Source organism: Anomaloglossus baeobatrachus, unplaced genomic scaffold, assembly GCF_048569485.1.
Source record: "Anomaloglossus baeobatrachus isolate aAnoBae1 unplaced genomic scaffold, aAnoBae1.hap1 Scaffold_275, whole genome shotgun sequence".
NCBI lineage: Eukaryota > Metazoa > Chordata > Amphibia > Anura > Aromobatidae > Anomaloglossus > Anomaloglossus baeobatrachus.
The window spans coordinates 276,919-291,535 of NW_027442244.1; the positions used below are offsets into that span (position 1 = coordinate 276,919).

The window sequence follows — 14,617 nt, forward strand, 5'->3', positions numbered from 1 at the left end:
GGTGAAGTTGAGTGGTGATGAGTTTGCTATTTGGATGAATAAAGCAAGTAAAAAGTGTGTTAGATAAAAATTCATTTCAATTCGCTAATCGGGCTAATATGAATCAGGTGAATCGAGTTCTGCTTTTGGAAACTGGGTTAAGAAGGGGTGCACCGTTCCTGGAGGTACTGCAATACCAGGTCAATGCGTGGAGTGGACAGAGCAAGCTCTTTTTCCATCTCCCTGTTCTAAAAATCCATTTAATATATGGTCCCCAGATAGGGGACGTATCAGATATTAAACTGATAAGAACAGATACTACACTTGATCTTAGCCAAAAGGCCGAGAAGCGATAACCAGAATTGGTTTGGGCCTCGAGTGGCACCCTGGCCTATGCCGGACACATCTTAGGGAGAGAGAGCGAGAGGGAGACAAACCCACGCCTACACAAGACATTTTGTCACCCAAGCCAACCCTTGAAAAGGCTGCTTTGCAGAGCAAAAACAAGAAGAATGGTGCGTTTTGCAGCCGCCGCCCACTGCAATGAATCTGAATAACTCCTCCTTTAGGGCGCAAGCAACTCCCCTCCCCCTTGCAGTCTTTCCAATTCACGATACAAAAAGACGGACAGGACAGGTTGCCTGACTTTCCGTCACTGCCACCCTTTGCCATCCTTACCCGTAGAAAGCCCTTTCATCATCCCCAAACCCTAATCTTTTCCCTTTCCTTCCCAGCCCCCAAACCCTGCCCTCTGTACCTTTCTCACCACCCGCTTCCCTTCTCCTGTCATCCCCCTACCACCCGGGAAAAAAAGAGATTGCCCCCTCCTTCCACTAGCCCACCCTCCCACCCAAAGAACAACTTCTTCTGCGCAGCTTGTTTTCTAGGCAGCAGCGCTATTGTGATGTCATCGGGGGGCATTGTGACAAGCCGCCAGTGTTCCGTCTCTTCATGTTGTGCACTGTTCAAACCGAAAATACATCAACAGGCAGGCTACAGAAAAGCTTACTAACAAAGGTTAGAGAGGGGCTTTCTCAGAGGGCTTTTTACAGTTTGTCTATTCCCAATTAGCCGGTTTAGTATACTTAATGAAAGTACTAATTCTTTCATAGGCCGCCCATTCTTAGTATTTGACGTTCAGGTAACAACAGGTAACTTTATTTGGAGTGGAAGCAGAGAGATAACACCAGATGCCAATTGTAGATCCTCTCACACCTGTGGTCACTGCAGCATCTGACTCCACTTTGTCCAAAAGGGATCTATTCCATTCAATTACACATGATCTAGATTAGACTGACAACAAGATACTGCACGGGACATAGCAGAGTTGGTGAAGTTGAGTGGTGATGAGTTTGCTATTTGGATGAATAAAGCAAGTAAAAAGTGTTAGATAAAAATTCATTTCAATTCGCTAATCGGGCTAATATGAATCAGGTGAATCGAGTTCTGCTTTTGGAAACTGGGTTAAGAAGGGGTGCACCGTTCCTGGAGGTACTGCAATACCAGGTCAATGCGTGGAGTGGACAGAGCAAGCTCTTTTTCCATCTCCCTGTTCTAAAAATCCATTTAATATATGGTCCCCAGATAGGGGACGTATCAGATATTAAACTGATAAGAACAGATACTACACTTGATCTTAGCCAAAAGGCCGAGAAGCGATAACCAGAATTGGTTTGGGCCTCGAGTGGCACCCTGGCCTATGCCGGACACATCTTAGGGAGAGAGAGCGAGAGGGAGACAAACCCACGCCTACACAAGACATTTTGTCACCCAAGCCAACCCTTGAAAAGGCTGCTTTGCAGAGCAAAAACAAGAAGAATGGTGCGTTTTGCAGCCGCCGCCCACTGCAATGAATCTGAATAACTCCTCCTTTAGGGCGCAAGCAACTCCCCTCCCCCTTGCAGTCTTTCCAATTCACGATACAAAAAGACGGACAGGACAGGTTGCCTGACTTTCCGTCACTGCCACCCTTTGCCATCCTTACCCGTAGAAAGCCCTTTCATCATCCCCAAACCCTAATCTTTTCCCTTTCCTTCCCAGCCCCCAAACCCTGCCCTCTGTACCTTTCTCACCACCCGCTTCCCTTCTCCTGTCATCCCCCTACCACCCGGGAAAAAAAGAGATTGCCCCCTCCTTCCACTAGCCCACCCTCCCACCCAAAGAACAACTTCTTCTGCGCAGCTTGTTTTCTAGGCAGCAGCGCTATTGTGATGTCATCGGGGGGCATTGTGACAAGCCGCCAGTGTTCCGTCTCTTCATGTTGTGCACTGTTCAAACCGAAAATACATCAACAGGCAGGCTACAGAAAAGCTTACTAACAAAGGTTAGAGAGGGGCTTTCTCAGAGGGCTTTTTACAGTTTGTCTATTCCCAATTAGCCGGTTTAGTATACTTAATGAAAGTACTAATTCTTTCATAGGCCGCCCATTCTTAGTATTTGACGTTCAGGTAACAACAGGTAACTTTATTTGGAGTGGAAGCAGAGAGATAACACCAGATGCCAATTGTAGATCCTCTCACACCTGTGGTCACTGCAGCATCTGACTCCACTTTGTCCAAAAGGGATCTATTCCATTCAATTACACATGATCTAGATTAGACTGACAACAAGATACTGCACGGGACATAGCAGAGTTGGTGAAGTTGAGTGGTGATGAGTTTGCTATTTGGATGAATAAAGCAAGTAAAAAGTGTGTTAGATAAAAATTCATTTCAATTCGCTAATCGGGCTAATATGAATCAGGTGAATCGAGTTCTGCTTTTGGAAACTGGGTTAAGAAGGGGTGCACCGTTCCTGGAGGTACTGCAATACCAGGTCAATGCGTGGAGTGGACAGAGCAAGCTCTTTTTCCATCTCCCTGTTCTAAAAATCCATTTAATATATGGTCCCCAGATAGGGGACGTATCAGATATTAAACTGATAAGAACAGATTTTTGATTTAATGAAGCTTTCCAAAGCACCACAAAAAATGCATGACCGAAGTCACACCAAAAACAGTGCAAAGGCTAGGATTCGTGTGGACCCCACCGTGAGGAGAGGGTCCCCAAAAATCAAACCCGTCCCTCCGAGCCAGAAGGCCACAGCAAGGGTCAGGGATCTTCGGTGCTCCCCCAAGCCGAAGCCTGGTTGAGCCTTGTCGTTGCTCCCAGCGTCCACCCAGGCATCTTACCCAAGTGGAGTAGAGAGCTACTAGTTGTTGGTTTCGCAGCCGAAACTGCCCGGACCGTCAACCGGTGTTGGTTTCTCAGCCCAAGGCTAACCGGACCTCCAACCGGGTGTTGGTTTCTCAGCCGAAGCTGACCCAGACCTCCAACCGGGTGTTGGTTTCTCAGCCGAAGCTGACCCAGACCTCCAACCGGGTGTTAGTTTCTCAGCCCAAAGCTGACCAGACCTCCGACCGGGATTGTAAAAATTTCCCTTCCTAGCCAGAAGGCCGGGATAGGGTAATATGCTCAAAAAGTATGAAAAGGCAAGGTACGGTGTGCTACAGAGCCCAAGGCTTGCCGGGGTCCCAAGCCAGCAAGCTCAGACTCACTCCAGGGTCGTCAGTCCTGGGGCACGTTGTACCATAGCCCCCCACCCTTACTCAGTCTAATAGCCTCGATCCTGGTAGGGCCATGTTTTCCTCTAGATGAATATACTATCCACCCAGAGTACTAGCAAGCGCAACCTTCCAGTGTGCATTGTATCATTGTACTAAGGTGGCCTGGAGCTTAAACCACCTCTTCGAACAACACTACACTTGATCTTAGCCAAAAGGCCGAGAAGCGATAACCAGAATTGGTTTGGGCCTCGAGTGGCACCCTGGCCTATGCCGGACACATCTTAGGGAGAGAGAGCGAGAGGGAGACAAACCCACGCCTACACAAGACATTTTGTCACCCAAGCCAACCCTTGAAAAGGCTGCTTTGCAGAGCAAAAACAAGAAGAATGGTGCGTTTTGCAGCCGCCGCCCACTGCAATGAATCTGAATAACTCCTCCTTTAGGGCGCAAGCAACTCCCCTCCCCCTTGCAGTCTTTCCAATTCACGATACAAAAAGACGGACAGGACAGGTTGCCTGACTTTCCGTCACTGCCACCCTTTGCCATCCTTACCCGTAGAAAGCCCTTTCATCATCCCCAAACCCTAATCTTTTCCCTTTCCTTCCCAGCCCCCAAACCCTGCCCTCTGTACCTTTCTCACCACCCGCTTCCCTTCTCCTGTCATCCCCCTACCACCCGGGAAAAAAAGAGATTGCCCCCTCCTTCCACTAGCCCACCCTCCCACCCAAAGAACAACTTCTTCTGCGCAGCTTGTTTTCTAGGCAGCAGCGCTATTGTGATGTCATCGGGGGGCATTGTGACAAGCCGCCAGTGTTCCGTCTCTTCATGTTGTGCACTGTTCAAACCGAAAATACATCAACAGGCAGGCTACAGAAAAGCTTACTAACAAAGGTTAGAGAGGGGCTTTCTCAGAGGGCTTTTTACAGTTTGTCTATTCCCAATTAGCCGGTTTAGTATACTTAATGAAAGTACTAATTCTTTCATAGGCCGCCCATTCTTAGTATTTGACGTTCAGGTAACAACAGGTAACTTTATTTGGAGTGGAAGCAGAGAGATAACACCAGATGCCAATTGTAGATCCTCTCACACCTGTGGTCACTGCAGCATCTGACTCCACTTTGTCCAAAAGGGATCTATTCCATTCAATTACACATGATCTAGATTAGACTGACAACAAGATACTGCACGGGACATAGCAGAGTTGGTGAAGTTGAGTGGTGATGAGTTTGCTATTTGGATGAATAAAGCAAGTAAAAAGTGTGTTAGATAAAAATTCATTTCAATTCGCTAATCGGGCTAATATGAATCAGGTGAATCGAGTTCTGCTTTTGGAAACTGGGTTAAGAAGGGGTGCACCGTTCCTGGAGGTACTGCAATACCAGGTCAATGCGTGGAGTGGACAGAGCAAGCTCTTTTTCCATCTCCCTGTTCTAAAAATCCATTTAATATATGGTCCCCAGATAGGGGACGTATCAGATATTAAACTGATAAGAACAGATACTACACTTGATCTTAGCCAAAAGGCCGAGAAGCGATAACCAGAATTGGTTTGGGCCTCGAGTGGCACCCTGGCCTATGCCGGACACATCTTAGGGAGAGAGAGCGAGAGGGAGACAAACCCACGCCTACACAAGACATTTTGTCACCCAAGCCAACCCTTGAAAAGGCTGCTTTGCAGAGCAAAAACAAGAAGAATGGTGCGTTTTGCAGCCGCCGCCCACTGCAATGAATCTGAATAACTCCTCCTTTAGGGCGCAAGCAACTCCCCTCCCCCTTGCAGTCTTTCCAATTCACGATACAAAAAGACGGACAGGACAGGTTGCCTGACTTTCCGTCACTGCCACCCTTTGCCATCCTTACCCGTAGAAAGCCCTTTCATCATCCCCAAACCCTAATCTTTTCCCTTTCCTTCCCAGCCCCCAAACCCTGCCCTCTGTACCTTTCTCACCACCCGCTTCCCTTCTCCTGTCATCCCCCTACCACCCGGGAAAAAAAGAGATTGCCCCCTCCTTCCACTAGCCCACCCTCCCACCCAAAGAACAACTTCTTCTGCGCAGCTTGTTTTCTAGGCAGCAGCGCTATTGTGATGTCATCGGGGGGCATTGTGACAAGCCGCCAGTGTTCCGTCTCTTCATGTTGTGCACTGTTCAAACCGAAAATACATCAACAGGCAGGCTACAGAAAAGCTTACTAACAAAGGTTAGAGTGGGGCTTTCTCAGAGGGCTTTTTACAGTTTGTCTATTCCCAATTAGCCGGTTTAGTATACTTAATGAAAGTACTAATTCTTTCATAGGCCGCCCTTTCTTAGTATTTGACGTTCAGGTAACAACAGGTAACTTTATTTGGAGTGGAAGCAGAGAGATAACACCAGATGCCAATTGTAGATCCTCTCACACCTGTGGTCACTGCAGCATCTGACTCCACTTTGTCCAAAAGGGATCTATTCCATTCAATTACACATGATCTAGATTAGACTGACAACAAGATACTGCACGGGACATAGCAGAGTTGGTGAAGTTGAGTGGTGATGAGTTTGCTATTTGGATGAATAAAGCAAGTAAAAAGTGTGTTAGATAAAAATTCATTTCAATTCGCTAATCGGGCTAATATGAATCAGGTGAATCGAGTTCTGCTTTTGGAAACTGGGTTAAGAAGGGGTGCACCGTTCCTGGAGGTACTGCAATACCAGGTCAATGCGTGGAGTGGACAGAGCAAGCTCTTTTTCCATCTCCCTGTTCTAAAAATCCATTTAATATATGGTCCCCAGATAGGGGACGTATCAGATATTAAACTGATAAGAACAGATACTACACTTGATCTTAGCCAAAAGGCCGAGAAGCGATAACCAGAATTGGTTTGGGCCTCGAGTGGCACCCTGGTCTATGCCGGACACATCTTAGGGAGAGAGAGCGAGAGGGAGACAAACCCACGCCTACACAAGACATTTTGTCACCCAAGCCAACCCTTGAAAAGGCTGCTTTGCAGAGCAAAAACAAGAAGAATGGTGCGTTTTGCAGCCGCCGCCCACTGCAATGAATCTGAATAACTCCTCCTTTAGGGCGCAAGCAACTCCCCTCCCCCTTGCAGTCTTTCCAATTCACGATACAAAAAGACGGACAGGACAGGTTGCCTGACTTTCCGTCACTGCCACCCTTTGCCATCCTTACCCGTAGAAAGCCCTTTCATCATCCCCAAACCCTAATCTTTTCCCTTTCCTTCCCAGCCCCCAAACCCTGCCCTCTGTACCTTTCTCACCACCCGCTTCCCTTCTCCTGTCATCCCCCTACCACCCGGGAAAAAAAGAGATTGCCCCCTCCTTCCACTAGCCCACCCTCCCACCCAAAGAACAACTTCTTCTGCGCAGCTTGTTTTCTAGGCAGCAGCGCTATTGTGATGTCATCGGGGGGCATTGTGACAAGCCGCCAGTGTTCCGTCTCTTCATGTTGTGCACTGTTCAAACCGAAAATACATCAACAGGCAGGCTACAGAAAAGCTTACTAACAAAGGTTAGAGAGGGGCTTTCTCAGAGGGCTTTTTACAGTTTGTCTATTCCCAATTAGCCGGTTTAGTATACTTAATGAAAGTACTAATTCTTTCATAGGCCGCCCATTCTTAGTATTTGACGTTCAGGTAACAACAGGTAACTTTATTTGGAGTGGAAGCAGAGAGATAACACCAGATGCCAATTGTAGATCCTCTCACACCTGTGGTCACTGCAGCATCTGACTCCACTTTGTCCAAAAGGGATCTATTCCATTCAATTACACATGATCTAGATTAGACTGACAACAAGATACTGCACGGGACATAGCAGAGTTGGTGAAGTTGAGTGGTGATGAGTTTGCTATTTGGATGAATAAAGCAAGTAAAAAGTGTGTTAGATAAAAATTCATTTCAATTCGCTAATCGGGCTAATATGAATCAGGTGAATCGAGTTCTGCTTTTGGAAACTGGGTTAAGAAGGGGTGCACCGTTCCTGGAGGTACTGCAATACCAGGTCAATGCGTGGAGTGGACAGAGCAAGCTCTTTTTCCATCTCCCTGTTCTAAAAATCCATTTAATATATGGTCCCCAGATAGGGGACGTATCAGATATTAAACTGATAAGAACAGATACTACACTTGATCTTAGCCAAAAGGCCGAGAAGCGATAACCAGAATTGGTTTGGGCCTCGAGTGGCACCCTGGCCTATGCCGGACACATCTTAGGGAGAGAGAGCGAGAGGGAGACAAACCCACGCCTACACAAGACATTTTGTCACCCAAGCCAACCCTTGAAAAGGCTGCTTTGCAGAGCAAAAACAAGAAGAATGGTGCGTTTTGCAGCCGCCGCCCACTGCAATGAATCTGAATAACTCCTCCTTTAGGGCGCAAGCAACTCCCCTCCCCCTTGCAGTCTTTCCAATTCACGATACAAAAAGACGGACAGGACAGGTTGCCTGACTTTCCGTCACTGCCACCCTTTGCCATCCTTACCCGTAGAAAGCCCTTTCATCATCCCCAAACCCTAATCTTTTCCCTTTCCTTCCCAGCCCCCAAACCCTGCCCTCTGTACCTTTCTCACCACCCGCTTCCCTTCTCCTGTCATCCCCCTACCACCCGGGAAAAAAAGAGATTGCCCCCTCCTTCCACTAGCCCACCCTCCCACCCAAAGAACAACTTCTTCTGCGCAGCTTGCTTTCTAGGCAGCAGCGCTATTGTGATGTCATCGGGGGGCATTGTGACAAGCCGCCAGTGTTCCGTCTCTTCATGTTGTGCACTGTTAAAACCGAAAATACATCAACAGGCAGGCTACAGAAAAGCTTACTAACAAAGGTTAGAGAGGGGCTTTCTCAGAGGGCTTTTTACAGTTTGTCTATTCCCAATTAGCCGGTTTAGTATACTTAATGAAAGTACTAATTCTTTCATAGGCCGCCCATTCTTAGTATTTGACGTTCAGGTAACAACAGGTAACTTTATTTGGAGTGGAAGCAGAGAGATAACACCAGATGCCAATTGTAGATCCTCTCACACCTGTGGTCACTGCAGCATCTGACTCCACTTTGTCCAAAAGGGATCTATTCCATTCAATTACACATGATCTAGATTAGACTGACAACAAGATACTGCACGGGACATAGCAGAGTTGGTGAAGTTGAGTGGTGATGAGTTTGCTATTTGGATGAATAAAGCAAGTAAAAAGTGTGTTAGATAAAAATTCATTTCAATTCGCTAATCGGGCTAATATGAATCAGGTGAATCGAGTTCTGCTTTTGGAAACTGGGTTAAGAAGGGGTGCACCGTTCCTGGAGGTACTGCAATACCAGGTCAATGCGTGGAGTGGACAGAGCAAGCTCTTTTTCCATCTCCCTGTTCTAAAAATCCATTTAATATATGGTCCCCAGATAGGGGACGTATCAGATATTAAACTGATAAGAACAGATACTACACTTGATCTTAGCCAAAAGGCCGAGAAGCGATAACCAGAATTGGTTTGGGCCTCGAGTGGCACCCTGGCCTATGCCGGACACATCTTAGGGAGAGAGAGCGAGAGGGAGACAAACCCACGCCTACACAAGACATTTTGTCACCCAAGCCAACCCTTGAAAAGGCTGCTTTGCAGAGCAAAAACAAGAAGAATGGTGCGTTTTGCAGCCGCCGCCCACTGCAATGAATCTGAATAACTCCTCCTTTAGGGCGCAAGCAACTCCCCTCCCCCTTGCAGTCTTTCCAATTCACGATACAAAAAGACGGACAGGACAGGTTGCCTGACTTTCCGTCACTGCCACCCTTTGCCATCCTTACCCGTAGAAAGCCCTTTCATCATCCCCAAACCCTAATCTTTTCCCTTTCCTTCCCAGCCCCCAAACCCTGCCCTCTGTACCTTTCTCACCACCCGCTTCCCTTCTCCTGTCATCCCCCTACCACCCGGGAAAAAAAGAGATTGCCCCCTCCTTCCACTAGCCCACCCTCCCACCCAAAGAACAACTTCTTCTGCGCAGCTTGTTTTCTAGGCAGCAGCGCTATTGTGATGTCATCGGGGGGCATTGTGACAAGCCGCCAGTGTTCCGTCTCTTCATGTTGTGCACTGTTCAAACCGAAAATACATCAACAGGCAGGCTACAGAAAAGCTTACTAACAAAGGTTAGAGAGGGGCTTTCTCAGAGGGCTTTTTACAGTTTGTCTATTCCCAATTAGCCGGTTTAGTATACTTAATGAAAGTACTAATTCTTTCATAGGCCGCCCATTCTTAGTATTTGACGTTCAGGTAACAACAGGTAACTTTATTTGGAGTGGAAGCAGAGAGATAACACCAGATGCCAATTGTAGATCCTCTCACACCTGTGGTCACTGCAGCATCTGACTCCACTTTGTCCAAAAGGGATCTATTCCATTCAATTACACATGATCTAGATTAGACTGACAACAAGATACTGCACGGGACATAGCAGAGTTGGTGAAGTTGAGTGGTGATGAGTTTGCTATTTGGATGAATAAAGCAAGTAAAAAGTGTGTTAGATAAAAATTCATTTCAATTCGCTAATCGGGCTAATATGAATCAGGTGAATCGAGTTCTGCTTTTGGAAACTGGGTTAAGAAGGGGTGCACCGTTCCTGGAGGTACTGCAATACCAGGTCAATGCGTGGAGTGGACAGAGCAAGCTCTTTTTCCATCTCCCTGTTCTAAAAATCCATTTAATATATGGTCCCCAGATAGGGGACGTATCAGATATTAAACTGATAAGAACAGATACTACACTTGATCTTAGCCAAAAGGCCGAGAAGCGATAACCAGAATTGGTTTGGGCCTCGAGTGGCACCCTGGCCTATGCCGGACACATCTTAGGGAGAGAGAGCGAGAGGGAGACAAACCCACGCCTACACAAGACATTTTGTCACCCAAGCCAACCCTTGAAAAGGCTGCTTTGCAGAGCAAAAACAAGAAGAATGGTGCGTTTTGCAGCCGCCGCCCACTGCAATGAATCTGAATAACTCCTCCTTTAGGGCGCAAGCAACTCCCCTCCCCCTTGCAGTCTTTCCAATTCACGATACAAAAAGACGGACAGGACAGGTTGCCTGACTTTCCGTCACTGCCACCCTTTGCCATCCTTACCCGTAGAAAGCCCTTTCATCATCCCCAAACCCTAATCTTTTCCCTTTCCTTCCCAGCCCCCAAACCCTGCCCTCTGTACCTTTCTCACCACCCGCTTCCCTTCTCCTGTCATCCCCCTACCACCCGGGAAAAAAAGAGATTGCCCCCTCCTTCCACTAGCCCACCCTCCCACCCAAAGAACAACTTCTTCTGCGCAGCTTGTTTTCTAGGCAGCAGCGCTATTGTGATGTCATCGGGGGGCATTGTGACAAGCCGCCAGTGTTCCGTCTCTTCATGTTGTGCACTGTTCAAACCGAAAATACATCAACAGGCAGGCTACAGAAAAGCTTACTAACAAAGGTTAGAGAGGGGCTTTCTCAGAGGGCTTTTTACAGTTTGTCTATTCCCAATTAGCCGGTTTAGTATACTTAATGAAAGTACTAATTCTTTCATAGGCCGCCCATTCTTAGTATTTGACGTTCAGGTAACAACAGGTAACTTTATTTGGAGTGGAAGCAGAGAGATAACACCAGATGCCAATTGTAGATCCTCTCACACCTGTGGTCACTGCAGCATCTGACTCCACTTTGTCCAAAAGGGATCTATTCCATTCAATTACACATGATCTAGATTAGACTGACAACAAGATACTGCACGGGACATAGCAGAGTTGGTGAAGTTGAGTGGTGATGAGTTTGCTATTTGGATGAATAAAGCAAGTAAAAAGTGTGTTAGATAAAAATTCATTTCAATTCGCTAATCGGGCTAATATGAATCAGGTGAATCGAGTTCTGCTTTTGGAAACTGGGTTAAGAAGGGGTGCACCGTTCCTGGAGGTACTGCAATACCAGGTCAATGCGTGGAGTGGACAGAGCAAGCTCTTTTTCCATCTCCCTGTTCTAAAAATCCATTTAATATATGGTCCCCAGATAGGGGACGTATCAGATATTAAACTGATAAGAACAGATACTACACTTGATCTTAGCCAAAAGGCCGAGAAGCGATAACCAGAATTGGTTTGGGCCTCGAGTGGCACCCTGGCCTATGCCGGACACATCTTAGGGAGAGAGAGCGAGAGGGAGACAAACCCACGCCTACACAAGACATTTTGTCACCCAAGCCAACCCTTGAAAAGGCTGCTTTGCAGAGCAAAAACAAGAAGAATGGTGCGTTTTGCAGCCGCCGCCCACTGCAATGAATCTGAATAACTCCTCCTTTAGGGCGCAAGCAACTCCCCTCCCCCTTGCAGTCTTTCCAATTCACGATACAAAAAGACGGACAGGACAGGTTGCCTGACTTTCCGTCACTGCCACCCTTTGCCATCCTTACCCGTAGAAAGCCCTTTCATCATCCCCAAACCCTAATCTTTTCCCTTTCCTTCCCAGCCCCCAAACCCTGCCCTCTGTACCTTTCTCACCACCCGCTTCCCTTCTCCTGTCATCCCCCTACCACCCGGGAAAAAAAGAGATTGCCCCCTCCTTCCACTAGCCCACCCTCCCACCCAAAGAACAACTTCTTCTGCGCAGCTTGTTTTCTAGGCAGCAGCGCTATTGTGATGTCATCGGGGGGCATTGTGACAAGCCGCCAGTGTTCCGTCTCTTCATGTTGTGCACTGTTCAAACCGAAAATACATCAACAGGCAGGCTACAGAAAAGCTTACTAACAAAGGTTAGAGAGGGGCTTTCTCAGAGGGCTTTTTACAGTTTGTCTATTCCCAATTAGCCGGTTTAGTATACTTAATGAAAGTACTAATTCTTTCATAGGCCGCCCATTCTTAGTATTTGACGTTCAGGTAACAACAGGTAACTTTATTTGGAGTGGAAGCAGAGAGATAACACCAGATGCCAATTGTAGATCCTCTCACACCTGTGGTCACTGCAGCATCTGACTCCACTTTGTCCAAAAGGGATCTATTCCATTCAATTACACATGATCTAGATTAGACTGACAACAAGATACTGCACGGGACATAGCAGAGTTGGTGAAGTTGAGTGGTGATGAGTTTGCTATTTGGATGAATAAAGCAAGTAAAAAGTGTGTTAGATAAAAATTCATTTCAATTCGCTAATCGGGCTAATATGAATCAGGTGAATCGAGTTCTGCTTTTGGAAACTGGGTTAAGAAGGGGTGCACCGTTCCTGGAGGTACTGCAATACCAGGTCAATGCGTGGAGTGGACAGAGCAAGCTCTTTTTCCATCTCCCTGTTCTAAAAATCCATTTAATATATGGTCCCCAGATAGGGGACGTATCAGATATTAAACTGATAAGAACAGATTTGATTTAACAGCATCTTTATTATCATGCACTACTCACAAAAAGGTAACAAACCGTGTACAGTGCCGCAGCCCCGTACACACAGAAATATACAATCCTTCTTACATAGCCATAGAGTACGACGCACTAAACTATACATCACGCTCCTATGCTTATCCATAACACTCAAGCTGAAAGAAAAAGTTAGACAATAAATAACGACGAACCGGCGATTGGGGGATGGGGGTAGGGGAAAAGGGGGATAGGGTGGGGAAATCACAGGCCCGAAGCTTTATTGAAAGACGCACATAACGGGAAAAGGAGGGAGGGGGCATGGAAGAGGTCTAAACCTCCTCCTCGGCGCTGTCGTCCGGACTGTCCATGATGGAATAGTCTCTGAGCAGGCTGTGGATCAGCCTGCGGCAATCCTGGATAGACATCCTCTCCCTCTTCAAGATGAGCCGGTTCCTGGCGACCCAAATAGCGTCCTTAAAGCAGTTCATAAGGCGCCAAGCCTCCTGGATGGCTCCAACGGTGTGAGTCCCAGGGAAGAGTCCATAAAGTACGGAATGGTACGATAGGCTCCCTCTGGGGACGGAGTTCCTCAGGTCATCCTCCAGGGCAACCAACAGGCGCTGTGCGAAACGGCAGTCCCAAAAGGCGTGCAGCGATGTTTCCTCCACGAAGGGGCACCTTGGGCAGTACCGGGTTTTGCACAGGTTCCGGGCGTGCATGAATGACCGGACGGGCAGTCCGCCCTGTATCGCCATCCATGACAAGTCCTTGTGCCCGTTGGTCAATCCAGCCGATGACACGTTTGTCCAAACAGTCTCCAGTGTGTCGTGATGAAGTCCTGGAATGTTCTCCATTTCGTCCTTGGCTCTGATGAGTTTGTGGATAGTCTTTGGCTTCCACAAATCAGGCTTGAGTCCCTCCAGTTGGTGTTCCCTCACAAACCGAACCACGTCTCCGTAGAACCATGGCGCCGTCCAGTTGTAGGGGAAGGAGCTGTCCCACTTGTCCCAGCCTAACCGTCTCCAAAGGGGGAGCAGGAAGAAGCGAGACATGGACTCACCCGCGGAACCTCTCTTGACTCGCAGAGTTCGGCGAACGCAGTCACATACGAAGGAGGATCGCAGGAGGGTGGGGATATCGGGTACGCCCTTCCCACCCTTGCGAGGATCCTTGTACATGATGCTCCGCTTTACTCTGTCCATCTTGGATCCCCAGACAAAACGAAACACCGTCCTGGTAATGGCCCTGCACACGGTGGCAAGGGGGGGCCAGGCCTGGGCCGTGTACTGCAGCACGGGCAGTACCTCGTTACGCAGGACCAGTGCTTTGCCCTCACAGGTGAGGCGTCTGAGGCTCCACAGACCGATCCGTTGGGTGATCTTGGTCAAGCGTTCCTCCCAGGACTTGAGGGCTGCTCCTTCCTTCCCGAACCAGACTCCAAGAACCTTGATGAAATCCGGCTGGATGCTGAAAGGGAAGGGGGCGGAAGAGGCCGGCTGCCAGTCCCCGAAGAGCATGGCTTCCGACTTCCCGCAGTTGACTTTGGCTCCCGAAGCCCGTCCGAAGGTCTCACAGGTCTGGACGAGGGTGTCGACTGAGCGCCGGTCCGCGCAGAAGACGGTCACGTCGTCCATGTAGAGCGAGCACTTGACCTCGAAGCGTTCTGGTCCTGGTGCGGTGATCCCTCTGATCTCTCCATTCCGCCGGATAGCCTCTGCAAAGAGTTCTATAACACAAACAAAAAGAAGAGGTGA

The 14,617-nt window shown here is 48.0% G+C and overlaps 9 non-coding genes and 1 pseudogene across 9 annotated transcripts; all 10 read right to left on the minus strand.

The window, feature by feature from the left end:
- Positions 1 to 142: 142 nt before the first annotated feature.
- On the minus strand, positions 143 to 333 carry LOC142265551 (U2 spliceosomal RNA). The gene has a single exon (XR_012731856.1). It is a non-coding gene; the product is annotated as a U2 spliceosomal RNA (small nuclear RNA).
- A 1,115-nt stretch (positions 334 to 1,448) lies between these two features.
- On the minus strand, positions 1,449 to 1,639 carry LOC142265552 (U2 spliceosomal RNA). Its single transcript, XR_012731857.1, has one exon. It is a non-coding gene; the product is annotated as a U2 spliceosomal RNA (small nuclear RNA).
- Positions 1,640 to 2,756: 1,117 nt separating this feature from the next.
- LOC142265620 (U2 spliceosomal RNA) lies at positions 2,757 to 2,949 on the minus strand. Its single transcript, XR_012731917.1, has one exon. It is a non-coding gene; the product is annotated as a U2 spliceosomal RNA (small nuclear RNA).
- Positions 2,950 to 4,868: 1,919 nt separating this feature from the next.
- LOC142265553 (U2 spliceosomal RNA) lies at positions 4,869 to 5,059 on the minus strand. Its single transcript, XR_012731858.1, has one exon. It is a non-coding gene; the product is annotated as a U2 spliceosomal RNA (small nuclear RNA).
- A 1,117-nt stretch (positions 5,060 to 6,176) lies between these two features.
- On the minus strand, positions 6,177 to 6,367 carry LOC142265554 (U2 spliceosomal RNA). The gene has a single exon (XR_012731859.1). It is a non-coding gene; the product is annotated as a U2 spliceosomal RNA (small nuclear RNA).
- A 1,117-nt stretch (positions 6,368 to 7,484) lies between these two features.
- LOC142265555 (U2 spliceosomal RNA) lies at positions 7,485 to 7,675 on the minus strand. The gene has a single exon (XR_012731860.1). It is a non-coding gene; the product is annotated as a U2 spliceosomal RNA (small nuclear RNA).
- A 1,117-nt stretch (positions 7,676 to 8,792) lies between these two features.
- On the minus strand, positions 8,793 to 8,983 carry LOC142265556 (U2 spliceosomal RNA). Its single transcript, XR_012731861.1, has one exon. It is a non-coding gene; the product is annotated as a U2 spliceosomal RNA (small nuclear RNA).
- A 1,117-nt stretch (positions 8,984 to 10,100) lies between these two features.
- LOC142265557 (U2 spliceosomal RNA) lies at positions 10,101 to 10,291 on the minus strand. Its single transcript, XR_012731862.1, has one exon. It is a non-coding gene; the product is annotated as a U2 spliceosomal RNA (small nuclear RNA).
- A 1,117-nt stretch (positions 10,292 to 11,408) lies between these two features.
- LOC142265558 (U2 spliceosomal RNA) lies at positions 11,409 to 11,599 on the minus strand. The gene has a single exon (XR_012731863.1). It is a non-coding gene; the product is annotated as a U2 spliceosomal RNA (small nuclear RNA).
- A 1,117-nt stretch (positions 11,600 to 12,716) lies between these two features.
- LOC142265625 (U2 spliceosomal RNA) lies at positions 12,717 to 12,918 on the minus strand (annotated as a pseudogene).
- Between the last annotated feature and the right edge of the window lie 1,699 nt (positions 12,919 to 14,617).